Genomic DNA, 26,011 nt, shown 5'->3' on the forward strand with positions numbered 1-26,011 from the left:
CAGGATAGATATTATCAAAAAGACAAAAAATAACAAATGTTGGTAGGATGTGGAGCAAGGGGAATCTTCATGCACTGTTGGTGGGAATGTAAACTGGTGCAACTACTATGAAAAAGAGCATGAAGTTTCCTCAAAAAATTAAAAGCATAACTACTGTACAATACAGCAATTCCATTTCTTGGTATCTATTTTGAGAAAACAAAAACATTAGTTCCAAAAGATATATGCAATCCTATGTTTAGTATAGCACTACAGTCAAGATATGAAAACAATTTAAGTATCCATTGATAGGTAAATGGATAAAGAAAATATGGGGGGAGGAGTGGGGAGAGAGAGGGAAAAATTCTACTCAGTCAAAAAAAAGGAAAGAAACCTTGCCATTTATAATGTGAACAAATCTTGAGGCTACCATGCTAAGGGAATAGGTCAGACAGAGAAAGAAAAATACCACATGATTTCAATTGTATGTGGATTCTAAAAAGAAAACCAAAACATAATGCAGACTCATACAGAACACAGATTGGTGAATTGCTAGAGCAGAGGGGAGGGGAGGGGGACAAATGGGTGAAAGGGATCAAGAGGTACAAACTTCCGGTTGTAAAATAAGTCATGGGGATGTAATGTACAACATGGGTAATACGGTCAATAATATTGTATGAACTTTGTATGGTGACAGATGGTAACTAGACTTATCCTGATGATCATTTTGCAATGTACACAAATGTTGTATCATTATGTCATTATATTGTACAGCTGAAACTAATATAATACTGTATGCCTAATATGGGTTTCCCTGGTGGCTTTGTTGGTAAAGAATCTGCCTGCAATGTAGGAGGCAGGTTCAGTCCTTGGGTTGGGAAGATCCCCTGGAGAAGGAAACGGCAACCCACTCTAGTATTCTCGTCTGGAGAGTTCCACGGGCAGAGGAGCCTGGTGGGCTACAGTCCATGGAGCTCCAAGAGTCAGTGGTTTAGCAATTAAATTACCACCACCATGCCAAATATATTTCAATAATTTTAAAAATGAAACTTATTTTAATAACACAATTAGTAAGTGGCAGGGTTGGGATTCAAATAAAGGCACCCCACATATTTAACCATTCACATTCTATAGCCCCATCTCTGTAAACTGAGCTCGGAGAAAGCCTCAAGTAGCCCATAGTTACTCCATACATATCTGGAAACAAGATTTTCTAATATATAAATATGATCATGTTACTCATCACTTGTAAGATGAGGCCAACTCTCTACTTAGACTGGCATTTGAAGCTTCTCACCATCTCATCCCAGTCACTGCTCCCCAACACCCCATGTTCCAGCCCATTGTTCCCTCACCATGGCAGTATTTCTGGCTTCTTCAAATCTCTCTGTGTTCATGCTTCTCCTTTTGAAGTGCTATCAACCTTCCCTACGTCATATCACCCCATCAATAAAGCTTCTCCTGAATCCTCTCCTTCACTCCTAACCCCATCCTGCTGAACCACTTACATCTTCTCCCATAGGAAGTTTCTCACATCTCCCTGTACCACTGACTACATAATACTAGAGTCTCATGCTTTATATGCCTGCCTCTCCCATTGGATTGGGCACTCCTTGAGAGGAGGATCACAAGCGATGATTATTTGAAAAGCATTCATAGAACAACTATTAAGTATCAGGCCCTATGTCCATTATAGTTCATCGGCTGTAACTTCTGCATCTTGATTTGATTGATCCTTTGGCTAGGAGGTTTCCTCTTTGCCATTATATCTCACACCTCAACGTGGCCACAGGAACAAATGAGTTAAGGATTGCAATGAACGTAGTTTATTTGTGAGGTATAGGAAGCACTGGCAGGGGATGAGAAAGTGGCAGGGAAAGAAAGAAAGCCATGAAGGGTGAGTTATCAGGCCAGTCATCATCATGGGCAAATGGAGCTTCAGTTCAGTTCAGCCACTCAGTAGTGTCCGACTCTTTGCGATCCCATGAACCACAGCACATCAGGCCTCCCTGTCCATCACCAACTCCTGGAGTCCACCCAAACTCATGTCCATCGAGTCGGTGATGCCATCTAACCATCTCATCCTCTGTCGTCCCCATCTCCAGCTCTTCTCACCAGGTGGCCAAAGTATTAGAGTTTCAGCTTCAACATCAGTACCTCTAATGAACACCCAGGACTGATCTCCTTTAGGATGGACTGGTTGGTTCTCCATGCAGTCCAAGGGACTCTCAAGAGTCTTCAACACCACAGTTCAAACGCATCAATTCTTTCGTGCTCAGCCTTCTTTATAGTCCAACTCTCACATCCATACATGACCACTGGAAAAACCATACCTTTGACTAGATGGACCTTTGTTGGAAAAGTAATGTCTCTGCTTTTTAATATGCTGTCTAAAATCCTGAAATATGATGCTATGAAAGTGCTGCACTCAATATGCCAGCAAATTTGGAAAACTCAGCGGTGGCCGCAGGACTGGAAAAGGTCAGTTTTCATTCCAAAGGCAATGCCAAAGAATGCTCAAACTACTGCAAAATTGCACTCATCTCACACACTAGTAAAGTAATGCTCAAAATTCTCCAAGCCAGGCTTCAGCAATACGTGAACCATGAACTTCCTGATGTTCAAGCTGGTTTTAGAAAAGGCAGAGGAACCAGAGATCAAATTGCCAACATCTGTTGGGTCATGGAAAAAGCAAGAGAGGTCCAGAAAAACATCTATTTCTGCTTTATTGACTATGCCAAAGCCTTTGACTGTGTGGATCACAATAAACTGTAGAAAATTCTGAAAGAGATGGGAATACCAGACCATCTGACCTGCCTCTTGAGAAATCTGTATGCAGGTCAAGAAGCAACAGTTAGAACTGGACATGGAACAACAGACTGGTTCCAAATAGGAAAAGGAGTACGTCAAGGCTGTATATTGTCACCCTGCTTATTTAACTTATATGCAGAGTACATCATGAGAAACGCTGGGCTGGAAGAAGCACAAGCTGGAATCAAGATTGCCGGGAGAAATATCAATAACCTCAGATATGCAGATGACACCACTCATATGGCAGAAAGTGAAGAGGAACTAAAAAGCCTCTTGATGAAAGTGAAAGAGGAGAGTGAAAAAGTTGGCCTAAAGCTCAACATTCAGAAAAAGAAGATCATGGCATCTAGTCCCATCACTTCATGGGAAATAGATGGGGAAACAGGGGAAACAGTGTCAGACTTTATTTTTCTGGGCTCCAAAATCACTGCAGATGGTGACTGCAGCCATGAAATTAAAAGACACTTACTCCTTGGAAGGAAAGTTATGACCAACCTAGATAGCATATTCAAAAGCGTAGACATTACTTTGCTGACTAAGGTCCGTCTAGTCAAGGCTATGGTTTTTCCAGTGGTCATGTATGGATGTGAGAGTTGGACTGTGAAGAAGGCTGAGTGCCAAAGAATTGATGCTTTTGAACTGTGGTGTTGGAGAAGTCTCTTGAGACTCTCTTGGACTGCAAGGAGATCCAACCAGTCCATTCTGAAGGAGATCAACCCTGGGATTTCTTTGGAAGGAATGATGCTAAAGCGGAAACTCCAGTACTTTGGCCACCTCATGCGAAGAGTTGACTCATTGGAAAAGACTCTGCTGCTGGGAGGGATTGGAGGCAGGAGGAGAAGGGGACGACAGAGGATGAGATGGCTGGATGGCATTACTAACTCGATGGACATGAGTCTGAGTGAACTCTGGGAGTTGGTGATGGACAGGGAGGCCTGGCATATTGCAATTCATGGGGTCACAAAGAGTTGGACATGACTGAGCGACTGAACTGAACTGAACCAGGTTGGTCATAACTTTCCTTCCAAAGAGCAAGTGTCTTTTAATTTCATGGCTGCAGTCTCCATCTGCAGTAATTTTGGAGCCCAGAAAAATAAACTCAGCCACTGTGTCCACTGTTTCCCCATCTATTTGCTATGAAGTGATGGGACCAGATGCCATGATCTTCGTTTTCTGAATATTGAGCTTTAAGCCAACCTTTTCACCTCCTCTTTCACTTTCATCAAGAGGCTCTTTAGTTCTTCTTCACTTTCTGCCATAAGGGTGGTGTCATCTGCATATCTGAGGTTATTGATATTTCTCCCAGCAATCTTGATTCCCGCTTGTGCTTCTTCCAGCCCAGCATTTCTCATGATGTACTCTGCATATAAGGTAAATAAGCAGTTGACAATATACAGCCTTGACGTACTCCTTTTCCTATTTGGAACCAGTCTGTTGTTCCATGTCCAGTTCTAACTGTTGCCTCCTGAGCTGCATACAGGTTTCTCAAGAGGTAGGTCAGGTAGTCTGGTATTTCCATCTCTTTCAGAATTTTCTACAGTTTATTGTGATCCACACAGTCAAAGGCTTTGGCATAGTCAATAAAGCAGAAATAGATGTTTTTCTGGAATTCTCTTGCTTTTTCGATGATCCAGCAGATGCTGGCAATTTGATCTCTGGTTCCTCTGCCTTTTCCAAAAGCACCTTGAACATCTGGAAGTTCATGGTTCACGTATTGCTGAAGCCTGACTTGGAGAATTTTGAGCATTACTTTACTAGTGTGTGAGATGAGTGCAATTGTGTGGTAGTTTGAGCATTCTTTGGCATTGCCTTTCTTTGGGATTGGAATGAAAACTGACCTTTTCCAGTCCTGTGGCCACTGCTGAATTTTCCAAATTTGCTGGTATATTGGCAAATGGAGCTTAGTGTGCTAGAAATGTGGGGCAATGGTGTAAAACATATCTCAAACTCGAGGAAGGGTTGCTGGATATTTGTATTCCATGTCAGGCTTCCCTGGTGGCTCAGATAGTAAAGGATCTACCACAATGCAGGAGACCTGGGTTCCATCCCTGGGTTGGGAAAATCCCCTGGAGGAAGTCATGGCAACCCAGTCCAGTATTCTGGCCTGGAGAATCCCCATGGACAGAGCACCCTGGTGGGCTACAGTTCATGGGGTCACTAAGAGTCAGACACAATTGAGTGACTAAGCACACAATCTCATCAGTTCTTGGTTGAGGGTTCTCAGGGATATGAATTCCCCACTCCTTCCTTCTAGCCCACCTTTATGTCTAAGGAAAGCCCATGGCTCTGGAAAAGCCCTCAAGCAAGCAGGTGCAGATCCTGGCAGTTGGAAGTGGGCTAGAGCGTGCTGGGGTGGCAGGAAGGAATCTGGGTGAGGCACTGACAGCATCTGCTAGGAATCCACTCTGAAATACTCTGGGGTTGAGATGCAGAGAAACGGGAACTTTTGTACCCTGTTGATAGGAATGTAAATCAGTACAGCCACTGTGCAAAACAGTATGAAGGTTTCTCAAAAAACTAAAAGGAGAAGTACCACATGACCCCGCAATTCTACTCCTAGGTATATATCCAAAACAAAAACAAATTCAAAAAGATAAATGCATCCCAGGGCTCCTAGCATTATTTACAATTTCTAAGACATGTTAAGTAACCTGTGTCCATCAGTGGATGAATGGATAAAGATCCATCTTCCATTATATATATAATGGTACTGAAAATGAAAGTGTTAGTGGCCTAGTGGTGTCCTACTCTTCTCGGCCCCATGGACTGTAGCTTGCCAGGCTCCTCTGTTCATGGAATTCTCCAGGCAAGAATACTGGAGTGGGTAGCTATTTTCTTCTCCAGGTGCTCTTCCTGACCCAGAGATCGAACCCGGGGCTCCTGAATTGCAGGTAGATTCTTTATTATCTGAGCCACCAGGGAAACCCAATGGAATACTACTTGGCCATTAAAATAAAAACAAATTTTCTATTTGCTGCAACATGGATGCACTTGCAGGGCATTATGCTAGGTGAAATAAGTTAGACAGAAAGTCTATATATCACTTATATGTGGAATCTAAAAAAAACAATTTAGTGTATATAACAAAAAAGAAGCAGACTCACATATATAGAAAGCAGACTGGTGTTTACTAGACAGGGGGAAGTGAGAGGTGCAAATTATTGGATGTAAGATAGGCTACAAGGAATATTATATATCATGGGGAATATTGCCAATATTTTATAATAACTATAAATGGAGTATAACTTTAAAAAAATAGTATTAAAATTAAAAAGAAAAAAGAATCCCCCAGGCTTGTAGAGGAAGAATATGAGTTGGAATTTTGGAAGATTTCCAGTCATTCTCACTTGATAATAGAATTTCATAACGCCTAAAACACAACCCCAATTCCCTGTCTTTAGCATTAAAGAATATAGGTGATTGGAAGCCTAAAAGTAATATGAGACTGAACTCAGGGATAAAATCTAGTATAAATTGGCACCAGGACTTTGCACTATAGATGAGGCTATAACTTCAAGGAATAGGTGAATATTCACAATACATCAAGAAATTTTTTAAATGTTCTAGTCAAAAGAGGATGAGCACAAACATCATGTGAAGAGCATGGCCTTCAGTCATGGAGAAGCCAGATAAATACGAAGACATTTAAAAATCAAGTTAATAAAGAAGTCAGCAGATAGGATTTAGGAGAGTATACCTCAAAGGGAAAAAGAAAAATGTATTAAGAACCTGAATAGCCACATGATGCCATTGGGCTTGTGGTCCAAAGATCTCTGGGTTTTCATAAGGGAATTTTATGGAGAGCAAACCAATATAAGAGCAAAGTACAAATGGCTAGAATCTCTGATAATAGCTTACGGGGAATAGCATTATGTTATTTCTTTAATTTCCCCAAGCAGTGTTTTAACAGCTATCTTAGTAAGCAAAACACAAGTTTTAAAAGTAACTTCCTGCAAGGAGCTGTGTGAGTTACCTTTTCAGGTTTGTGTGAGCAGTACAGTGTAGGTAGGGAAAGAAGATCAAGAACTGACTTGACTGAGAAAATCCACACATATGTTAAAGGTAGCCAACATTTTTATTTTAAGGATTCTGGTTCAAAAACAGAAAGAGAGAATTCATCTGTGTGATATTAACATCTCTTAATAAAGAATGTTACAACAGGAGAGGGTGGTCTACATGGAAATACAGAAATGGGGACCAGAACAACTAAAATTGGCAGAGTTGACCTCATTTGTTATTTTTGTTCTTTGTGATGATGGCCATTCTGATAGGTGTGAGGTGGTACCTCATTCAGGTTTCAATTTGGATTTCTCTGATAATTAATGAACAGAGTTTTCTCTTGAATCAACCTCTGTAGGCCTAATTTCTCTTCTGGATTTGATAGTCATTGGCTTGCTGGACATCTACATGCAGCTGTCCTTAGATACTTCAAATACCCTGTGTCAAAATCTAAATCTATTCTTTCATCTCTCTACCTAGACCTAATCCTCTTTGCACTCAATTATAGGACAGTGGTTTTGTTTTGTTTTTCATTCAATTATAGGACAGTTTATCAGCCAGTATCTCAATCAGAAACCACCTATTGTTCAATTGATAGGTTGTGTTCGACTCTTTGCGACTCTGTGAACTATAGCACTCCAGGCTTCCCTGTCCTTCACTATCTCTTGGAGTTTGCTCAAACGCATGTCCATTGAATTGGTGATGCCATCAAACCATCTCATCCTCTTTTGCCCCCTTCTCCTTCTGCCCTCAATCTTTCCCAACATCAGGGTCTTTTCCAGTGAGTCGATTGCACCTGCAACCTACTATTTTGTAGGTAGTATTAATGATACTTGCTTGGTTGGGTGTAATAGTGAGATTATACAAGACTATGTGCTTTCTCTGAGGAACTATGTGGTTTCTCCACATAGTCATATTTAATCTCACTTTTATACTCACCAAGCAAACACCATTAATTCTACCTACAAAATATCTTGAAAATGCATCATTACTTGTTCTAGTTATTGGCTGCTGCATCACCCCAAAACTTAGTCTTTTAAACAACAATCATTTTGTTTTCTCTCAAATTTCCCATGACTCGGGAATTTGGTAAAGGCTTATTGGTAACTACTTACTTATCCCTGGTCCATGACGTCTGGAGTTTTATCTGGGAAGACTTGAAGGGTGGGACTGACCCGATGGCAAAGTCTGGAATCTACAGAAAGCTTGATCATTTACATGGCTGGTGAACAATGATGGCTGAGGTTCAGCAGATCCTTTATCCTTCCATTCATTTCGTCTCTTTTTGAAAGAAACATCAAACTGATCTACAGGAGTATCAGTAGATCACATGTCTGGTGAATGACACTGGCTGTCAGTAGGAATCTCAGCCTGGGCTGTCAGCTGGAGTACCTATATGTCTCCTTCCATGTAGCAAGTCTTCTTCCTCTCAGCTTTGTAACTTAGTTCCAAGAATGAATATCCCAAGAGGACCAGGCAGAAGCTATACTGCTTTTATGACCGGGCTTGGGAAGTCACATAATGTCACCTCTGGTATTCACTGCGCCCCCTGCCTCCAGAATGTAGGGGAAGGAACACGGACCCCACCTTTGGATGGAACAGCATCACTTTCACATTCTAAGAGAAGCATGGGAGATCTTGTTGCACTTGTCTCAGAAAATGCAATCTGCTGGTGCATTTCTGCTTGTCCCAAAGGGCTGAACTCTCAGGGACACCATTTACCTGGTAGGGTGTTTGGGGGGCGGGGGGGACGGAAACCATTCACATAAAATACATTTGTGTGACTCAGGCCCTTCTCATATCTCATCCAGATATCACCAATATTCTCCTCATTGCTCTCTATGCTGTCATTCTTTCAATATTTCAACCCATCCTTCCCACCCTTCTCTACTCAGAATTCTTTCAAAAATACTATCATCATCATTATCATCATCACTAACTTTTATTCAACACTTACTGAATATCAGGCACCATGTTAATTTTTATTTACACAACCCTTAAAATAAGATCCTCATATCTCTCTGGTTTATAGATGGGGAAAGTGAGAACTTGAAAGTTAAAGTAACTTGCCTAAATTCATACTCATAAGGAGTGATAGAGCAAGAATCAAAAATCTAACTTCAGTGCACAAAATTTTAGTATCTATCCCAGTTCCTTCATTTCTAGTTATGTACTTTATCTTAATAAACAACTTCTCTGGTTCCGCAGAGCCTTCATTAACCTACTTTTTGATGATGGTGCCTCCCTTGCCAGCCTGGTTATTCACCTTAGCTCTCTTGGTTGCTTTAACTTATGATCTGGTCATGTTGGACTTTTTCCTTTTCCTCAGACATTCAGCTTAATGCCCTTTGATTTTGCTCATGCTTGTGACTCTTCCTAAAAAGCCATAATGCCATTTTTCTGGCTTTCCAAGGCCAGCATAAACCTCACCCTAAAGACATGACTATTCCCACTAAGTGTGTCACTGCCTTCCTGCAGCAATTACATCTGGCAGCCCTGCTAATTATCATCTCCTGGAGAGCAGGAACTGGGTCCACCCTCCCTAGAGCTCCCAACATTCTCCCTTGTGCAAGGAGGTGCTCAGTGGAGGTTTGCTAGGCTAAAGATATAGGATGCATGCCTCTACACTGGAAACTTTTCACAAATAGACTAAAGCTTATTTCTTGGGCTTTTACTGTCAGGAACTAGAAAACAGTAACTACTTGGCACCAGAGTTGGGATCTGACCTGATATTTCTGTAGATCTTTTCAATGTTTCTTTCAAAAAGAGACAAAATGAAAGAATGAAGACCTGGGTCAGGACAAGGGGTCTTTTTACTAGCAGCAATATTTGGGGGTACACAGCAGTTCTAATATTGGGGATATTGTCCACATCAGAGCCTGCTTAAGTCTGTTAAGGGCAAAGACAGGTTATTAATTTCTTTTCGCATGGCAATGCCAACCCAAGTTTTCTTGCATAGTGGAAGCTCAACGATAGGTTGCCTATGTCTGCTATGTCATGTAAGAAGTGTCATGGCGAACAAGTATTATACAAATCATACTTTTGTCATTTTCATTGCTGGCTTCCTTGGTGGTTCAATGGTTGAGAATCCACCTGCCAGTAGAGGGGTTTGATCCAAGGGCCAGAAAGATCCCACGTGCCGGAAAGATCCCACGTGCCACGGGGCAACTAAGCCCATGCACCACTACTCCCGAAGGCCTCACTCCTAGAGTCTGTGCTCCACAAGAAGAGAAGTCACCAGAATGAGAAGCCCGTGCATTGCAATGGAGAGTAACCTCCTCTCGCCACAACTAGAGAGAGCCCACATGCAGCACTGAAGATTCAGTGCAGCAAAAAATAACTCAATAAAAATAAATGAATAAATAAATCTTTTAAAAATGTTGTTTTCTATCATGGGATCTTTCTCTGAGAGTGGACACATTCTCCAGTTTCATGAATTTCTAGTTGTTCTCTTTGATTATTTTTATTCAAGACTTAAAATTTTTCCTTTAGGCTTGTTCTTTGTCAAAATGCAAGTTGAGCATGACATAAACCAGAAACTTCAAAACTGGCAACCACAAGACAAGATGTTATTTTTAATTAATAAAAAGATGTGGGATTGGGGAAAGAAGTTTTATGTGTGTGTTGTAAGTAGTTTAATTCATTAAGGTTTTAGTAAGGTATTTCTGGATGGCTACTTCTGCCTGTTCTGCTTCATTTATACTGCTTTCATCATTTCTTAGTATTTGATCTTGACATTTGTGCATCTTTTAAAGCTCCAGAAACAATGAAGTCCCTGTCTTGATAGAGATCACTTTTTACACTGGAGTGCAGAAAAGCAACCAAAATAACGACAATAGATGTTACAATAAATTGCAATATAAAGTACAAGGGAATGGAGGGAATGATTATTTCTGCCTTTGAGAAGGCAGCTTAGACAAGCAAAGTAAAAGAGGAAGTCCAGGCAGAGGGAAAAGCAGGAGAAAAGTCTTCAGAGGTAGGAAAGTACACAGCATGGTCAGATAAAAGACAGTGAGAAATCTCACTGCGGCAGAAAGTGGATGGAGGCACTAAGCCCCTGGAGAGATAGGCTTAGTGAGGTTGGAAAGGGCCTTTGTTTACCGCGCTAAGATGTACAGGCTTTATTCAGAGAGCAGCGAGGATACATCAAGAGCTTCAAATGGTAGATGCCACAGTCAGATCTCTGTTTTAGATAAACCATGCTAATGCAGTGTGGGAGGCTGGATGCGAGAGGAGTGGACTAGGAGATCAGGGCTACCGTGCACATTCAGGACTGACTCAGGCAGTGGGTGTGGAGAGGGTGAGATGGATGCAACTGTTCAACAGAATCTATTTTTCTTGATATTCAGAGTGATTAGGGCAAAGTAACATGAGAACAACAGAGCGGCACAGAGGAGTGTGTGTGTATTTGCTCATCCATGTGGTCAAACTCATTTTTTTCATTTATTCCTTAAGCACCTAAGAAACTGCTGCTTATTCATTTTGTCCTACTTGCCCATGTTTTGTAATTGCTCATTATTTCAGACTAGTTTGGAATTTGTGATGAAGATACTTGCTGGGTACAAGTTTACTCAGCCCTATCTACTAAAAAAGAAACAAAGGGAGGGAAGGAGGAGGGAGGCAAGACTTACTAAGCAAATTAATATTAAAAAATAAGATCGTAAAAAAATTTTCTCCTGAAGATAGCAGTTTTGAGCCTTTAAAAAGCATGGAAGTCCACAGAAATGTGGCACCTCTGACTCCCAGTGCACATGAGAGGTCACATCGCTATGTCCACCCTCTGCTCCTCACCCAAACGTCTCTTCTGTGTCAGTGGGGATGATCTTAATGATATCAGATAAACTACGCAGTTGAAGGGGAAGGAAAGAAGGAGCAATGATAAACCATGACAGGGTGAGGAACAGCCAACAAGGCAGTCTGCCAAACCTCCAACTCTTTCTCCCTCACTGCCTGGATCTTTACATTTTAATCTGATCATCTAGTCAGAAATCCTACCAGTCAGCAGTCCCCTTGGGTTCATAAATGTTCTGTTAAACAAGTCCTGTCGTGACTGTTAATATCAGATTAATCATCCTAATATTACTGGGAAGGGTGGGCACTGAGGCTCAGACCCATTTAATGGGGCAGAAGCAGAACATTACAGGACCAGGAGGAGACAGCTTAGGAAACAGGGAGAGGCCAGAGCTTTGTACTTTATAACTCAGATAAGAGAGAGAAAACACCTTTCCGCTCCTTCACTTCAGCACCTCATAAGTGTTCCCAGTGCAGCCTTGAGCAGGATCTATGGGACCTTCCCAGGACAGAGACCCCTCCTCCACCCTCCGCCCCGTGTCCTCGGTTGTAGTTCCCCTCTGAAGCACCTAGCTCACAATACCTGATACACATTTTCTGAGTTGTTTTACAGATGCTAAAACTCCCACCAATTGGAAGATGACATTAAAACTACTTCATGATCATGAGCATGAGCATGTAGCCCCAAATTCCAAATGTAGGTCCTATGTTCAAGTAAGGCAGTTGTTTATTGTTTTTTAGTGCCTACTTGATCAACTTGAAGAAAGTTATGCTTGTCCCAAATATATCCTCTTTTAGGGAAGGTTGGGAAATGTAGGAAATATTTCCAAAGGACAGAAATGCTCAGGGATTTGGGCTTCCCTGGTGGCTCAGATGGTAAAGAATCTGCCTGGTGAGGGAATGGCAAGATACACTTAAAGTGATGAAAGAAAATAACCTATAGCCCAGATTACTGTACCCAGCAAGGATCTCATTCAAATATGAAGGAGAAATCAAAAGCTTTATGGACAAGCAAAAGCTGAGAGAATTCAGCACCACCAAACCAGCTCTCCAACAAATACTAAAGGATATTCTCTAGACAGGAAACACAAAAAGGGCATATAAACCCGAACCCAAAACAATAAAGTAAATGGCAACGGGATCACACTTATCAATAATTACCTTAAACATAAATGGGTTGAATGCCCCAACCAAAAGGCAAAGACTGGCTGAATGGATACAAAAACAAGATCCCTATATATGCTGCCTACAAGAGACCCACCTCAAAACAACGGACACATACAGACTGAAAGTGAAGGGCTGGGAAAAGATATTCTACGCAAATAGAGACCAAAAGAAAGCAGGAGTAGCAATACTCATCTCTGATAAAATAGACTTTAAAACAAAGGCTGTGAAAAGAGACAAAGAAGGCCACTACATAATGATCAAAGGATCAATCCAAGAAGAAGATATAACAATTATAAATATATATGCACCCAACATAGGAGCACCGCAATATGTAAGACAAATGCTAACAAGCATGAAAGGGGAAATTAACAATAACACAATAATAGTGGGAGACTTTAATATCCCACTCACACCTATGGACAGATCAACTAAACAGAAAATTAAGAGAAACTCAAACTTCAAATGATACAATAGACCAGTTGGACCTAATTGATATCTATAGGACATTTCACCCCAAAACAATGAATTTCACCTTTTTCTCAAGTGCTCACGGAAACGTTTCCAGGATAGATCACATCCCGGGCCATAAATCTAACCTTGATAAATTCAAAAAAATCGAAATCATTCCAAGCATCTTTTCTGACCATAATGCACTAAGATTAGATCTCAATTACAGGAGAAAAACTATTAAAAATCCCAACATATGGAGGTTGAACAACACACTTCTGAATAACCAACAAATCACAGAAGAAATCAAAAAAGAAATCAAATTATGCATAGAAATGAATGAAATGAAAACACAACAACCCCAAACCTGTGGGACAATATAAAAGCAGTGCTTAGAGGAAAGTTCATAGCAATACAGGCATACCTCAAGAAACAAGAAAAAAGTCAAATAAATAACCTAACTCTACACCTAAAGCAACTAGAAAAGGAAGAAATGGAGAACCCCAGAGTTAGTAGAAGGAAAGAAATCTTAAAAATCAGGGCAGAAATAAATGCAAAAGAAACAAAAGAGACCATAGCAAAAATCAACAAAGCCAAAAGCTGGTTCTTTGAAAGGATAAATAAAATTGACAAACCATTAGCTAGACTCATCAAGAAACAAAGACAGAAAAATCAAATCAATAAAATTAGAAATGAAAATGGAGAGATCACAACAGACAACACAGAAATACAAAGGATCATAAGAGACTACTATCAGCAATTATATGCCAATAAAATGGACAACGTGAAAGAAATGGACAAATTCTTAGAAAAGTACAACTTTCCAAAACTGAACCAGGAAGAAATAGAAAATCTTAACAGACCCATCACAAGCACGGAAATTGAAACTGTAATCAGAAATCTTCCAGCAAACAAAAGCCCAGGTCCAGACGGCTTCACAGCTGAATTCTACCAAAAATTTCGGGAAGAGCTAACACCTATCCTCCTCAAACTCTTCCAGAAAATTGCAGAGGAAGGTAAACTTCCAAACACATTCTATGAGGCCACCATCACCCTAATACCAAAACCTGACAAAGATGCCACAAAAAAAGAAAACTACAGGCCAATATCACTGATGAACATAGATGCAAAAATCCTCAACAAAATTCTAGCACTCAGAATCCAACAACACATTAAAAAGATCATACACCATGACCAAGTGGGCTTTATCCCAGGGATGCAAGGATTCTTCAATATCCGCAAATCAATCAATGTAATTCACCACATTAACAAATTGAAAAAGAAAAGCCATATGATTATCTCAATAGATGCAGAGAAGGCCTTTGACAAAATTCAACATCCATTTATGATAAAAACTCTCCAGAAAGCAGGAATAGAAGGAACATACCTCAACATAATAAAAGCTATATATGACAAACCCACAGCAAACATTATCGTCAATGGTGAAAAATTGAAAGCATTTCCCCTAAAGTCAGGAACAAGACAAGGGTGCCCACTTTCACCGCTACTATTCAACATAGTTCTGGAAGTTTTGGCCACAGCAATCAGAGCAGAAAAATAAATAAATGGTATCCAAATTGGAAAAGAAGAAGTAAAACTCTCACTGTTTGCAGATGACATGATCCTCTACATAGAAAATCCTAAAGACTCCACCAGAAAATCACTAGAGCTAATCAATGAATATAGTAAAGTTGCAGGATATAAAATCAACACTCAGAAATCCCTTGCATTCCTATACACTAATAATGAGAAAGTAGAAAAAGAAATTAAGGAAACAATTCCATTCACCATTGCAATGAAAAGAATAAAATACTTAGGAATATACCTACCTAAAGAAACTGAAGACCTATATATCGAAAACTATAAAACACTGATGAAAGAAATCAAAGAGGACACTAACAGATGGAGAAATATACCATGTTCATGTTTTGGAAGAATCAATATTGTGAAAATGAGTATACTACCCAAAGCAATCTACAGATTCAATGCAATCCCTATCAAGCTACAAGGGTATTTTTCACAGAACTAGAACAAATAATTTCAAGATTTGTATGGAAATGCAAAAAAAACTCAAATAGCCAAAGCAATCTTGAGAAAGAAGAATGGAACTGGAGGAATCAACTTGCCTGACTTCAGGCTCTACTACAAAGCCACAGTCATTAAGACAGTATGGTACTGGCACAAAGACAGAATATAGATCAATGGAACAAAATAGAAAGCCCAGAGATAAATCCACACACCTATGGACACCTTATCTCTGACAAAGGAGGCAAGAATATACAATGGAGTAAAGACAATCTCTTTAACAAGTGGTGCTGGGAAAACTGGTCAACCACTTGTAAAAGAATGAAACTAGATCACTTTCTAACACCGTACACAAAAATAAACTCAAAATGGATTAAAGATCTAAATGTAAGATCAGAAACTATAAAACTCCTAGAGGAGAATATAGGCAAAACACTCTCAGAAATAAATCACAGCAGGATACTCTATGATCCACCTCCCAGAATTCTGGAAATAAAAGCAAAAATAAACAAATGGGATCTAATTAAAATTAAAAGCTTCTGCACAACAAAGGAAAATATAAGCAAGGTGAAAAGACAGCCTTCGGAATGGGAGAAAACAATAGCAAATGAAGCAACTGACAAACAACTAATCTCAAAAATATACAAGCAACTTATGCAGCTCAATTCCAGAAAAATAAATGACCCAATCAAAAAATGGGCCAAAGGACCAAATAGGCATTTCTCCAAAGAAGACATATGGATGGCTAACAAACACATGAAAAGATGCTCAACATCACTCATTATCAGAGAAATGCAAATCAAGACCACAATGAGGTACCATTTCACACCAGTCAGAATGGTTGCGAGCCAAAAGTCTACAAGCTATAATTGCTGGAGAGGATGTGGAGAAAAGGGAACCCTCCTACACTGTTGGTGGGAATGCAAACTAGTACAGCCACTATGGAGAACAGTGTGGAGATTCCTTAAAAAATTGCAAATAGAACTGCCTTATGACCCAGCAATCCCACTGCTGGGCATATACACCGAGGAAACCAGAATTGAAAGAGACACATGTACCCCAATGTTCACTGCAGCACTGTTTATAATAGCTAGGACATGGAAACAACCTAGATGTCCATCAGCAGATGAATGGATAAGAAAGCTGTGGTACATATACACAATGGAGTATTACTCAGCCATTAAAGAGAATACATTTGAATCAGTTCTAATGAGATGGATGAAACTGGAGCCAATTATACAGAGTGAAGTAAGCCAGAAAGAAAAACACCAATACAGTATACTGACACATATATACAGAATTTAGAAAGATGGTAATGATGACCCTGTATGTGAGACGGCAAAAGAGACACAGATGTATAGAACGAACTTTCAGACTCTGAGGGAGAGGGAGAGGGTGGGATGATTTGGGAGAATGGCATTGAAACAAGTATACACTATCATGTAAGAAACGAAGTGCCAGTCTATGTTCGATACAGGATACAGGATGCTTGGGGCTGGTGCACGGGGATGATCCAGAGAGATGATATGGGGTGGGAGGTGGGAGGGGGATTCAGGATTGGGAGCTTGTATACACCTGTGGTGGATTCATGTCAATGTATGGCAAAACCAATACAGTATTGTAAAGTAAAAGAAAGTAAAAAAAAAAAAAAAAAGAATCTGCCTGGAAGGCAAGAGACCCCACTTCAATTCCTGGATCAGGAAGATCCCCTGGAGAAGGGATAGGCTACCCACTCCAGTATTCTTGGGCTTCCCTGGTGGCTCAGATGGTAAAGAATCTGCCTGCAGTGCAGGAGGCCTGGGTTCAATCCCTGGCTGAGAAGATCCCCTGGAGAAGGGAATAGTTATCCACTCCAGTACTCTTGCCTGGTGAATTCAATGGACAGAAGCTGGCTACAGTCCACAGGGTTGCAAAGAGTCAGAAATGACTAAGCAACTAACACTTCACTTCACTTCATAGTCTTATAACCACTTCTGCTATTCTTGGCTCTTCGTTGAGGAATAACCCAAAATCATGAATCCTGGTCCCAGCTTTCATCCAATAACTTTTAAATCACTTGCTAAGGGAAAAGGTAGCTCAGCTTGTAAAGAATCCACCTGCAATGCTGGAGACCCCAGTTCAATTCCTGGGTCTATCTGCTGTAGAAGGGATAGACTACCCACTCCAGTATTCTTGGGCTTCCTTGGTAATTCAGCTGGTAAAAAATCCACCTGCATTGCGGAATACCTGGGTTCGATCCCTAGGTTGGGAAGATCCCCTGGAGAAGGGAATGGCTACCCACTCCAGTACTCTGGCCTGGAGAATTCCATGGACTGTATAATCCATGGGGTCGCAAAGAGTTGGACAAGACTGAGGGACTTTCACTTTCAAGGAAAAACTCGACTCCAAAATTTCACTATAAATGTCATATTTTAAATGGAAATCATCCTATCATGAAAGTCATAGTTACAAAGGCCACTCCTGTTTAAAACTGAGTTTGAAAGGTGTTTCTGTGGTTCAATGAACTTCAGCCTAATATGAATACTTCCCAGTTGCTTTTGCTACACTAAGGAAATGTGCAAGGAATCACAGCCACAGAATCCCCTGCCAATTTTAATTCTATTTGTGGGGACCCTCTGGTACAATGGGAAAGGGGATGAATTCCCTACAAGAAAGTGAAAGACAAGAGTATTAACATTTTTGAGTTTTTATTTTGTTTGAATGAGGGAAATGAAGCCAAGTAATGGATCCAAGGGTCACAGAGCTAGTAAATAACAGTAAAAGTGGGGCTTGAATTGGTCATGGTATTTCCTAAAGAACTGAAGATTTTTAAGGAAGAAGGTACTTATATGATATTTAAGAGAACAAGAATAACAGTATCAGATCTTATATCAAGAAAATACCAAACTGAAAACTAACATAACTGGGGACCCAAAATGTAAAACGTATGAAATATGAAGACCATATGGCTTAAATCTTTCATGAATTATTAAAATTAGGCACAAACCTATGTGTGCATGTACATGGCATACACCTCAATCCTTCTGTACTCTTATAAATTTATTTTTTTAATTATATGGTGACATACACGTAGGAAATCAATAGCTATTTATAATTTTTAGTAATTATTAAACTTAAAAGAAGAGAATATTTTAAATGCAGGAATGTAGCATATAGCCAGTTCTAGATAAATAGTTCCAAATGAGTTAGAATCTGACCAATAATATAAACACAGAGAAATGGCAAAAATATGACCTGCCCATTGACCTTAATTTCAGTTGGAATTACTATGGATTTAATATAAGATAAATAACTTCTCATCATCACTAATATTTATCATCTATCAAGTATGTCAGGAACTGTACACTCTCTGGTTTTAACCATTATTATCACTTTGTGAAGAGGTATATTGCAACTCCTTATCACTGATGCAATAACCACAGCTTCAGGACTGTAGCAGATGTTTATGGAGGGTCATTCTACATATGTAGGCATATACACTTGATATCAGCATGTCTTAGATGTGCATGTCTATGCATGTGGCCCATGGCCCACAACAATTCTGGGCCTCAGCATCTCCCTGCTTTGCTGCCAGAAGCTTCTTTGAAGCCTTGGGAAATTGTTCAGCCATGCAGAAATCTGCAAGGAGTGGGAGGTGAGGAGAGGCAAATGACCCTGAGAGTCATCTCAACCAACAGGGGCAAGAATCAGCAGGTAAATGCACCAGGATCCCCACCAGGTGACAAGACAATTCTATGCACGTCCCAAGCACAGCTAAGTCCAGTTCCCCCCAAAACAACTAAATCATTAATATACTCTTTGTTGGCTTTTCTTCCTTTCAAGCCCCACTTTCTCCACTTCTGCTTCCTGGGATCATCTCTGAAGTAAATTATCTTCACCTATCTTCTCTGAGGAGAACCCAAGATAAGGCAAGTAGATTAAGCAAATTGCCCTAAGCCAAACATCAGTTGGCAGAGCCAGGACTGCAACCTAAACCATTTATTTCCAACCCCTGTGGTCTTGGAGATATTCCCTACTATGAATTAATATCAACACATCTGTAAAGCTAAGTCAAAAGAGGAAAAAAGCTAAGGCAGATATAAAACACATTTCCCAGCTGTTTAAAAAATCAATTATGCTTTTGCCATTCTACATTAAGTGTGGTGCTGAAAGAACAGCAAGCACATGGGCCCCTCTTGAAGACCCTGGGGTCTCATGCAGACAGGCATCTATGCCGTGGACCCAGGGACCCACCAGACACCCACATGAAGACACAGCTTACTAGGAGCACTGCATCTAGTGATGAATATGTGCCTATCGCATCATGAATAAGACCCCATTCAGGATGGAAGATAATATACTATTGAAGGCTATCAGCTTTAGCAGCAATTTTTTTGTTATGATTGCATTTATTATGTTCTGGTCAAACACTTTTATTTCCTGTAACTTTCTGAAAAATCCATTGCACTTTCATTGCAAAACTCTCACCTTGTTAAAACTCAACGGTTCATCTATGCTAGGTTCATCTACCAACAAGCATAGAACATTATGAGTAAAACATATTATGCTGACTGGCTGCACTTTAAATTTATAAGAATAAGGGCTTGCTTAGTAGAACATGGCAAGACAGTTTTTAGAGTTCTGCGGGAAGAAGTGAATATGTGTGATACTTTTAGAGAATGGAAAGAAAATATTGTTCAGTTGCTCAGTCATGTCTGACTCTTCGCAACCCCATGGATGGAAGAAAATAGAGCAAGGATGTATGGCAGGATTGCCATGCTATAACTAGCAGCAAGTTTTAGACAATATTTGCAGGCTTGGGTTCTGAGTCTGACTCTACTACTAAATACACCATGTGATTTGGGACATTTTATTGAACTCCTCTGCTTACTCATTTGTAAAATAAGGACAATGCTTCTTGCCCTGTGTGCTGCACAAGGGCACCTGAGAAGCTCAAGTTAGATATTGTACCTGAAAATTCTTTGAATCACACAAAAACTAAGCGAATATAAACTACTGACACTTTGAATCATCACCATCATCAATGTGTATAATTACTTCTGTTTGTTACACAACAGACACCATGGACAAACTTTTCCAAAAAATGTCAAATGGCATGTGACCTTGCTGTGACATTAGTTATAATTGAGTGGAATTGAATACAGAGCATATCTGATTTTGAAATGACATTTTACTAATGGGGGCTCCCACAAAATTGTAATATGGCATTGAGAATAAAGCTATGGACTATCCCAGCACACTGCATTCTCTCTCTAGAATGAATTCCAGAGCCAATTCCACTTCCTTGGAGTTAACTAATTGGTTAAGGAAATGAGTTTATTCCCCCAGACCACTGGGTACCAATTAGTGCTAATTTTGGCTATAATGAAAAATGGGCTGAAACCAACCTAAAGACATTTAGTGGGATAAATGCAAAGTCATATTCCTAGGGACAAGGAATTTTGGAAAACAATCATTGGTTATCCTCTCATTGTTTCAGAGAGCCTGATAATTACCATTGAGTGCTGAACCAATTGAGCAACAAGACAATGGCATAAGGCCATTCAGGCAGGACTATTACCTTATTACTGATAAAGTAGATAATGAAGAAACTGATGTAATTCTGTAGACAAGTGGGTCTCCCAATACAGAGCTCCACTGGATGACTGCCAGCTTCCTGGGGCAAAAACCCTTTGCAAAACTTACAGCATGGGGAAGGCAGCCCAGAGCACGTGCTTTCTGTGGGCTAGCTTGCTCCCAAAGAAAGAGGAGAGAAAAAGGCATTGAGCTAAGGATGTCCATTTCCTCCATCAGGTGAAGTCGCTTCTCCTCTGGGAAGACTACATGAGAGGAAGAGAGAGAGCCCAGGCCTGGTTCAGAAATAGGCTTCACACCACACAGAAGGAAAAGTCAGGAGTGGAAAAAGAATTCTCCCCTCTCTGTAAAGCATGGAGGCCCAGAGGGAACATGTGACCTTTCAAGATTATATAGCAAGTTGGTAGCAGTGTTAGGGCTAAAAGCCAGAGCTGTTTTATTTACTTGTGTTTTAAAAAACAATAGAGCAAAAACAGAAAAAGAGATTACCTTCTGATTTATTTGCATTACACCTGAAAAAGTTGAGGGTTGGGCTTGTTTCATAGACTACAAATTCAGCATAAAACTATTGGTCACTTATGTGGCTTAAGTGTAGGGTCCAGATCACAGAAAATAGTGTATCTGTTCTTCAAGACTTTCTGGAGGTTCATATTCAACTCTATGAACCCCATTTAGGAAGACTGATGATATAGGAAGTACAGAGAGAGATAATCAGGACAATAAGAAGCTGAAACAGAACTGGAATTTGAAGAGTTCTCATTAGAAGAGGAAGGGGACTTGCTTCCATAGAGCTCCAGAAGAAAGAGTTGAGAGAAGTGAGAGAAGTCAGATGGAGGCAATTCTAAGTTAACAGAAGGAAGAACCTTCTAACATATGCAGACACATACACACACACACACTCTCCTAGCAGTGAGTCAGATGCAAATTTGATCATGTCACCCCCTTGAAAAAACCACTGATGGTTTCCTAGTGCTCCTAGATAATGTCCACATTCCTCAGGAGAGTTCACAAGCCCTTTGTGGACAGCCCATTCGTTGATGTCCAGCTCCAGCTTGAATGCTCTCCCTGTCAGGACACTCGGGACCAGGTGTCCACCCCAAACTACAGTCATATCTAACCTCATTAAATACATATTATGGACTTTGCATATTGGAATTACTCCTTTACGATGAGCCACAGCTATAATTAACAGAGAATGAGAAAAGGAAATTGGGTTAATATCTCGTGGGATATTTAGTTCTTGTAACTGTGAGAACTAAAATAAGGAACTACCCCAGTGATTCAGACTAACCCTTCTTAGGTGTACACAAAAGCTCAGCTAAATCTGCTTACACTAGGTCCTTTCAAAGAATTCAATGCATGAGGACAGAGATGAGAAAAATTCAAGCTCCCCTTTGCCAGGATGTTGCCAACAGTGAGAGCCCCCATTTAGAATTCATTGCTTTTAAAAATGCAACTTTTGCATTTTAAAACTGTGTACCTCTGATGGAAGATTGAAGCCAGACTTTAAGCCTACTTCAGCTAGAAGTGGGGAGAGGTAATCATAAATGAATAGAAGGAATAGCTCAGAGCTGATTTTGGCCTTGAAGAGAACAAGATGAGCCCTTTGCCCATTTAACTTCTCTGTGCAACCTGTTATTTCATTCTTTACTTGCTGGCCTAGTAGTGGGAGACACATCCATTGTTATTAAATGTATATCTGCTCTCCTTTATCCCAGAACATGCTGCCAGAAATGACATGTGAGAAGCAGTTTGGAGGCAAATTAGTGCCACACTTCAAGGCCTCTGCCTTGGGACATTCAGCAGTCTCCGCTTTCTCTGTCCAGGTGTCTCAACACCGAGAGCATGTACTCTTGTTCCCTTACAGCATCTATAAGAATTTTGTGCCTGGGAATAGTTTTGTTGTATTTTAACATAACATACCGCATCAGACTTGTCCGCAAAACTGGAAAAAGTGAGAACATGAAGGAAGATTGAATACACAATTGAAGAAAGAAATGATTAATGGAGCAAGATTTTGGAAGAGGTGGGAGGGGTCTAACAAATGTCCATTTATCTAAAAAGTCATTTTAAGACTGAATTCTAGAGGTCGGCTACAAAAGCTCAGAGCTCTCTAAACTTGGAAACTACTCAGCCTGACAACTCCTCTACTGCTTATTTTTGTTTCTTATCAAAGTATTATAGTAAAATAATAATAATTCAAAAAACTTGCCATTTAGCTCAGAATACATTCATTCATAACACAAATTTAAACTATATAGACTTCATGGCAGTTAAGCTGTTTGAGTTCCTAAGGCTTGAAGTGACTCATAGATTAAGAATCACATTTATAAATGTAGTTTTCTGAATGCTCGCTTATGTAACATCACAAGCAAGATATAAATAAACAATGTAATATTCAGTCATAGCCAATAAGTAATTACCTGGACACAACTAGTGTCAAGGCTCAATGCTATAAAGAAAAAAAAATGTGGAGAAGTGGCTGTCAAATTAATGGTGAAAGTACAGGAAGCTGAGCTCTGTGACCATCAGAATCTTAAGATTCATTGTCTCATTTTAATATTTTCCAAACCAATTAAATGACCCAACTGTGGGAAAATGTGACATTTACCAGACATCTGAGAATGGTTAATTTGGTATATGTGTCTTAGTACTTTTTTTTTAAACTTAGTATTATGGAACATTTTAAATATATGCAAAAAAGAAGATAATATAATGAAACTTCATGTATCCATCACCCATTCTCCCTGAAAATAATTTTGAAGCAAAGCTCAGATGCCATTTTATTTCCTGTGTGTGTATGTATTACAATTTGAACTATTATTATCAGTGCTCATCTCCTGGGATTGAATTATTTATCAGTCACCAAAGATATAACAACCACAAGTTTCTCAATAAATATTTGTGGATACAATGAATAAAAGGCTAATATTTATTGAGTACTTACTGCATGCCAGGCCCTGTTCTAAATTTTTACATGCTCTCTTTCATCTAATTTTTATAACAACCCTAAGTCATAAACATCTTCACATTGGAGATTGAGGGACTTCCCCAAAGATAAATACAAATTCAATGAAAAAGAAATCAAACAAAATCATATTGTGAATATAGAATAAAAGTAAAGCAAGAATGACACTTGATATTTTAATAAGATTCAGAATCCAGGCCTTTGAGAATGAAAGTTCAGTTCAGTTCAGTTCAGTTGCTCAGTCGTGTCCGACTCTTTGCGACCCCATGAATCGCAGCATGCCAGGCCTCCCTGTCCATCACCATCTCCTGGAGTTCACTCAGACTCACGTCCATCGAGTCAGTGATGCCATCTAGCCATCTCATCCTGGGTCGTCCCCTTCTCCTCCTGCCCCCAATCCCTCCCAGCATCAGAGTTTTATCCAATGAGTCAACTCTTCTCATGAGGTGGCCAAAGTACTGGAGTTTCAGCTTTAGCATCATTCCTTCCAAAGAAATCCTAGGGTTGATCTCCTTCAGAATGGACTGGTTGGATCTCCTTGCAGTCCAAGGGACTCTCAAGAGTCTTCTCCAGCATGGCAAAATATTAAAAACTGGTGAATCTGGGTAGAGGTATTTGGGAGCTCTTTATAGCATTATTGCAATTTTATGTTGTAAGTTATTTCAAAATACAAAGTTAAAAATGCAGACGTCCCTGGTGGTCCAATGGTTAAGATGCCATGCTTCCAATACACGGGGCCTGGTTTTGATCTCTGGCCAGGGAACTAGATCTCACATGCTGCTAAGACTGGGTGCAGCCAAATAGACAGGTTTTTTTTTTTTAAGTTAAAAATTTGAAGTAGGCCCATTTTTTCTCAACTAGCAAAGTTCAAGGAAGAAGCTGGCTGACAATTTTGCATAATGGGCCAGGATTTCTCTTATGTTGGGTCCCTCTGAAATGAGAACCCAAGTCAGGCATAGGTTTAGGTCAGCTTTGTGGATGGTTGGGAGGAGGGTCATCTCAGGAAGCAGAAAGCGAGGGGATGGGTAAAGCGACACAAGGAAGAAGAAAAAGACAACACAAGAACACATTATCAGTCAATCTCTCCCTGTAGCACCTGAGACTCAATCCTCCTGGGGACCAGTGGTGGCCAGTCTCCAGGGTGGCCCCCAGGGATCCTTGCCTCCTTAGAATCACACCTTTGTGCAGTGTCCTTCCACACTGCACCAGGATTGGTCCGTGTGACCAACAGCATACAGAAGAAGACATATTATGTCATTTTTGAGATTAGATCATAAAAAAGACTGGCTCTCATTTTGGGCACTGGCCCGCTCTCTTTTAGACCACTCACTCTGGGGGAAGCCATATGGTGAGAAGCCCTGGGCAGGGGTCCACATGGTGAGGGGAATCCTTCTGCCAACAGCCATGTGAGATAGAAGTGAGTCCTTCAGACCCAGTCATGCCTCAGAAAACTACAGTTTTGGTTGACACATGGCTCCTCTGGTGAGAAACTCCAAGTCAGAACCATCTGGCTAAGCTGCTTCCTGATTCCTACCTGTAGAAACAGCAACAAGAAATTTTTGTTATTCTAAGCCCCTGAGTTGGAAGTCATCTGTCACACAGATAACTAATACAGGACCCTTTGAGGAACTGTGTTAACACACCTCAGAAACCTTCCACCAGAGACTGGGAAGCTGAGGCAATTATCCACAAAACACTGGTTCCAGAGTGGGCACTGCAGGTTGGATGCTGTCAACATGCCAAAGTAAACACAGAAGAAATCATAGTTGGGCTGAAAGTACATGAGGCCGGCATACCGGTAAGTGAAGTGAAGTCGCCCAGTCGTGTCCGACTCTTTGAGACCCCATAACTGCAGCCTACCAGGCTCCATCCATGGGATTTTCCAGGCAAGAATACTGGAGTGGGTTGCCATTGCCTTCTCCAGGGGATCTTCCTGACCCAGGGATCGAACCCAGGTCTCCTGCATTGCAGGCAGACGCTTTACCGTCTGAGCCACCAGGGAAGGTAAACACCTGCTAAAGGACTTCAGGAGGACACCACCTTGAACTTTTCTAGGGCAAGATACAGGTTTGATGCAACATGAAGCTCTCCTCAGGAGACTTCTCTTTATTCCCTGTGTTAGTCTTTCAAAATTTACAGCTTATCTCACAGAAGCATTAACCTAGCCAGAACTGGAATTTTTAAGACTTCGTTTTTCTGATTAAAAAAGTAATCTCTGTGATTAAAATATATTTGAAGATATAAAAATAC

At 40.4% G+C, this 26,011-nt stretch overlaps 1 long non-coding RNA gene across 4 annotated transcripts in view; it reads right to left on the bottom strand.

Moving 5' to 3' along the window:
- LOC138442558 (uncharacterized) overlaps window positions 1-26,011 on the bottom strand; it is a 135,886-nt gene that overhangs the window by 15,359 nt on the left and 94,516 nt on the right. For 3 of the 4 annotated variants that reach the window (XR_011257773.1, XR_011257775.1, XR_011257774.1), the window contains one exon: window positions 23,712-25,295. The exons of the other annotated variant lie outside the window; for it this stretch is intronic. This is a non-coding gene — a long non-coding RNA (uncharacterized lncRNA). Of the gene's footprint in view, window positions 1-23,711; window positions 25,296-26,011 lie in introns of those variants that run through there. 4 annotated transcript variants of the gene reach the window in all.

This window comes from Ovis canadensis, chromosome 6, assembly GCF_042477335.2.
Source record: "Ovis canadensis isolate MfBH-ARS-UI-01 breed Bighorn chromosome 6, ARS-UI_OviCan_v2, whole genome shotgun sequence".
NCBI lineage: Eukaryota > Metazoa > Chordata > Mammalia > Artiodactyla > Bovidae > Ovis > Ovis canadensis.